Source organism: Biomphalaria glabrata, chromosome 4 (assembly GCF_947242115.1).
Source record: "Biomphalaria glabrata chromosome 4, xgBioGlab47.1, whole genome shotgun sequence".
In the NCBI taxonomy this organism is placed as follows: Eukaryota; Metazoa; Mollusca; class Gastropoda; family Planorbidae; genus Biomphalaria; species Biomphalaria glabrata.
Window position 1 is genome coordinate 46635342 of NC_074714.1, and position 4793 is coordinate 46640134.

At 37.6% G+C, this 4793-nt stretch overlaps 1 protein-coding gene across 5 annotated transcripts in view; it reads left to right on the forward strand.

Moving 5' to 3' along the window:
• The first annotated feature begins 2621 nt into the window (after positions 1-2621).
• Positions 2622-4793, forward strand: part of LOC129925865 (uncharacterized) — a 78474-nt gene continuing 76302 nt past the window's right edge. The window contains exon 1 of one of the 5 annotated variants that reach the window (XM_056027125.1): positions 2622-2744. The gene's annotated coding sequence lies outside the window, so the exon portion shown is untranslated. Of the gene's footprint in view, positions 2945-4793 lie in introns of all 5 variants that reach the window. The other 4 variants (XM_056027127.1, XM_056027123.1, XM_056027124.1 and 1 more) reach the window with 4 other exon arrangements.

The window sequence follows — 4793 nt, forward strand, 5'->3', positions numbered from 1 at the left end:
AGTATATGTCAACTCACTCTGTCTTTCTGTCTGTCTGTCTGTATAATAAAAAGTTTGTACACGTTATTTCTCTAGCGTCTAATCTCGGAGTGTCTGTCTGTCTGTTTGGTAAAAAGTTTGTACACGTTATTTCTCACGCGCCCAATCTCGAATTAAGCTGAAATTTTGCACAATGGGCCTCATTCACCAATCGTTAACAAACAACAGTTAGTCACGTGATAATATTGATAAAACAACGGAAAAAAACTGTCACGTGATAGCCATTGTGCATAAAAATTTGATCGTAATTTGTATAGAAGAGATAAAGAATTACGTGGCTAAATGTTGTTTGTTTACAATTGGTGAATGAAGTCCATTATTTCTTTTACCAGATAACACAAGAATCAATTTAAAAATTAACCAATTGATTAATTAACTTTTGGTAAATAACTTACTTGACAGATGTGTTTGGTATAATTTGAACTTGATCGATGAGTGAGCCAGAGTATATGGTAAATATATACTGAGTTTGCTTTTACTTTGAGTAGAAATATATTTTTTTTAATCCAGTTGCCAAATTAGATCTCTTGGTATGGTTTTCTTAACAATGGTTTGTTGTTCTTGCTGTTGTTTTTTTTCGTTTATATATTTTTACATTTTTCCAAGTCTTCCTCTTTTCATTTTCTTACGTTTTTCTTTAGATCAGTCACCACATTTCTTCATATTGCTTTCCTTGTTGCTTAAAGAGCAGAAATGAATTTTAAAAATTCAAGTGTGAAACATTAAATCAGTAATAAAAAAAAGCAGATTTTTATTGTGTTTTCATTGAAAACCGCGATTACAATGATAGATATCTTCTATACGTTTGTACATTGACATAGACCTTATTTACATTTATACAATGATACTGACCTACTTTAGAGATGAGATGACTTTCTGGTCGTGTGGTTTGCGCGTTGGACTGTAGTTCGAATTTATCGATGGTCCCGGGTTCAAATCCTCTCAAGTTGATTTTGTCTGCTTTGTAATAAAAGCTATATCTAGTAGTCTAGTATTCACCAAGAAGCTCTTAAGTTATTTCAAGTGAAGAACAATACACCTGGAATGGTACCAGCAGTTTAGTGCTACAAGTCTACGGCCGTCACCAGCACTTCCTTTTATAGCACAAAGTAATTTCCTTCTGTGGGAAGCATTAGACTTTCTTTCTAGGACTTAAAATGTATTTTTTAGAAAGCTTATCCCCCTCCCCACCCTCCTTTTTGCCAACTGGTCCAGATAGGTAATAGAGTAGGATCACAGCGTAGTGAGAACGCTAAAAGTATGATGTAACACTAAACAAAAACAAACAAAAAAAAAACAATGGGTAAAAATATCCCTGATTTATAATTGGTCTCGATCTATTACAAATTTAATTACATGGCTAATCCAAACTAATAAATACAATTACACATAGTATAAACCTTGTTTTTCTCTTTTTTTTTAATTTTATTTATTTTTTGTTGTTTGTTTTACTTGTTTAAAAAAATACAACTAGAGGAAAAAGAAGATTAAAGCCGAAGATCAACTTTCAATTGTTAAAATTATAGTTTATAGTCTACTTGAGCGACCTTGACATTGCTTAGTTTATCGTGGGACTCTCCAATAAAGCCTTACGAATGATAACTCAAAGGTACACAATTCACCAGCTTTCAGTGTGTTACTGTAGCACAGCTAACAGTGCCTAGTGAATGACTAATGGGCCACATATGTCACAATTTTGTTTTCTACCATGACTTTTGCTAGGACGACGTTTAGTTTTGAGTTTCTCTTTGGTATGACATTATATACAGAGACAATAAAGTGGCGTGCAAGTTATCTCCCCTACGCCATTGAGCATGTAAAACTCTTTCGTTGAGTCCGTGGAACTGATTCATAGCCAATAATCTTAACCTTATAATAGACTGTTTAAATCAATATTTTTCGCATAGGGTCCCGCAATTGTTTGGGCCGGCTTTGTAAAAATACATTTCTTATTCAATATGCAATGACGAATACGTACAATGGCTGCTTCCCTAACGCCATTATAGTATGAAGCGGGTGTCATGAACCATACAGGAAAACCAGTGGCTTAGAAAAGTCTCTAATTAACTAGCACTACTTGATTAACACGTCAATATGCTTAGGACTTGTTTATCTACAGTTTTGAAGGTACGCCTTTAATCTGTAAGATCAGTGGCGCGGATATTGTGGGTGTGGAGTGGGGAGAATTTAAAAATCCCCCCCATGCCCCCACTTGAAAGGGGGGGGGGGGGTAAAATTAGTTTTTCGCATTAAAAATTAAATATTACGCAAAATGCAGTGCCCCCAAAGAGTCCCCCACCCGGCCCCTAAACGATGGAAAATTTCTATATCTGCATCTAAGCTTTCTATTTTTGTATCAGTGTGGGAAACCTATTCTGCTTCTTTTCATTCTGGGGGAACTATTTTTATGAATGTTTTGTTTTCCTTTAAACGGGTGGCGGGGTTGTGGGGGGTTAGGGCGGCGTAGAAATGTTGACGTTGACGCATTTTATAAACAGTGCATCACGGCGCATGCGTCTCCCCTCACGTCGGGTCGCGCGCTAAGCCAACCAATGGGCGAGCACGAATTAAAAAAAAAAAAACAATATCCACGCATTGTCGCGAGACCGTATCTTGCCGCTGTTTCTAACGCGTGCTGGGGGAGAGAACTGCCGCTACACACTTGCAGTTTTTTTTTTGGTACTAGAGTTATCCCGCCTGACTTCGTGAGTACGTTTTCATTGTTATTATCGCGCTGCTGTTCTTTGGTTCAAACCCGTATTCGTTTTTTTTGTGTGAGATTAAAATCTTGCGGTTGGTGAGAATTCATTTTGGATGTTGCTGTTTACGCCAGACGTATGTATGTCTTTTTGCTGTTGTTGTTAATTTGATATATCTAGATTGATCTAGAACTTGAAAGCAAAAGGTATAGTCGCTTTAATACTGTTAGAATCTTTTTCACATTTACCAGTATCAATGTACCGATTCTTGATCTATATTGAGCGCTGGTTGAAGTCTTCCATTGTAGATCTAGATCTAGAACATTCTCCTTTTTTTATTTAATTTATATTGTGAACGGTCTGTTTGGTTTTCTCTTATCTTATCTCAGAAAATACAAGAAGTTACTTAAAAAAAGAATGATGATTACGTCCTACGCGTGTCCCTAGGTCCATCTAGTCACGCTTGTTAATCATTGACTTAAACACTGCCAAGTCATTGGTTTTCCTGGCTGACTCAGGTAATCCATTCCATGCTTATAGCACCAGGGAAGAAGAGGTGTTTGTACAAATTTGTCCTAGCATATGGAACAAGGAATCTGCCTTTAATGTGTCTGTTTTTAAGCAAAGAGATTTTTTTTTAAAGTGTGTGTGTGTGTGTGTGTTTTCGTTTGAAAATAGTTGAAGAAAATTATATAAGTTTCAATGTTGGTTCATCTGGGAATGTTCACAATATACTTTCGATTCCAAACAATCTCAAGAACGCTAAACTAAAAGTTCACTGTGGTCAACTAAATGCTATTATTTTGATGTACTACCTAACGAACTTAGAAATCTCCTTTTAGGACTTTAAAAAAGTACACAAACACACACACACACACAAACACACACATACAGTTCACCTTTAAAAACACATAGGTAGCTTAATATTTCCTAGGTTATAAATATTTCTATACACCGGATGCACCAGAAAGTGATTACTATTTATTATGAGTCAAGAATGAAAATCCCCGATCGGACGTGGATGTGTGTGAGAGCTGTTTCTGTTTCTGCTACATAGATGTCTCTCGCACGTGTGACACACAGCTAGGTCTAATGTTTAGTAGTGCTGGCTGACGTCTATACAATAGTACTCACTCGAGTGTGAGGTAGGCCTAAGTCTTTGTTCCCCTAGGGCGGGGCTTTGGGTGGGGGGGGGGTCGGCTCGATAGCAGAGTTTTTAAATGGCAGCGCTTTGATGTTTCTAGAGAAGGCGCCCTCTCTCTCTCTCTCTCTCTCTCTCTCTCTCTCTCTCTCTCTCTCTGTTCATCTCTTCATTGTTCCGCTTTGTTTTTCAGTTTTTAAAGACGCTAAAAGCTAGATCTAAGCCACTAAATCAAGATGCTATGTGTTAGCGCTAAACACTAGATCTAAGCCACTAAGTCAAGATGCTATGTGTTAGCGCTAAACACTAGATCTAAGCCACTAAGTCAAGATGCTATGTGTTAGCGCTAAACACTAGATCTAAGCCACTAAATCAAGATGCTATAAGTTAGCGCTAAACACTACATCTAAGCCACTAAGTCAAGATGCTATGTGTTTGCGCTAAACACTACATCTAATCCACTAAATCAAGATGCTGTGTGCCAGTACGGAGACTGGACATACAGGACTAGTGGGAGGGTGAGCTAGGAGACCATCGGGTGGGGAGGGGAGTGTACATTGGCGTCCTTAATAGTCTCATTAGATCGGGCGGATGTTTTTCCCACTGGAAATGATAGGGGTCTGTGTGACAGTCTGGTATGGTGCAGAGGTGAAAGGTTACAATGAGGAAATCAGTCACTGCATGAAGAACATAGTAAATGTTTTGGTGGAATATACAACAAGTTCGATATTGTTTTTTACTTACCTCTCTCTCTCTCCCTCTCGTTCTTTTTGCTTCTCCTCTGTTCCTCTCTATCACCCTCTCTTTTTTTTTCTCTTTCTTTACATATAAGATTCTATTGTAATACTTTTTCCCCCTTACATTTTCCCCAAGGCTAAGGTCACCTTAGCATACCATATTGGACTTGTTCAACA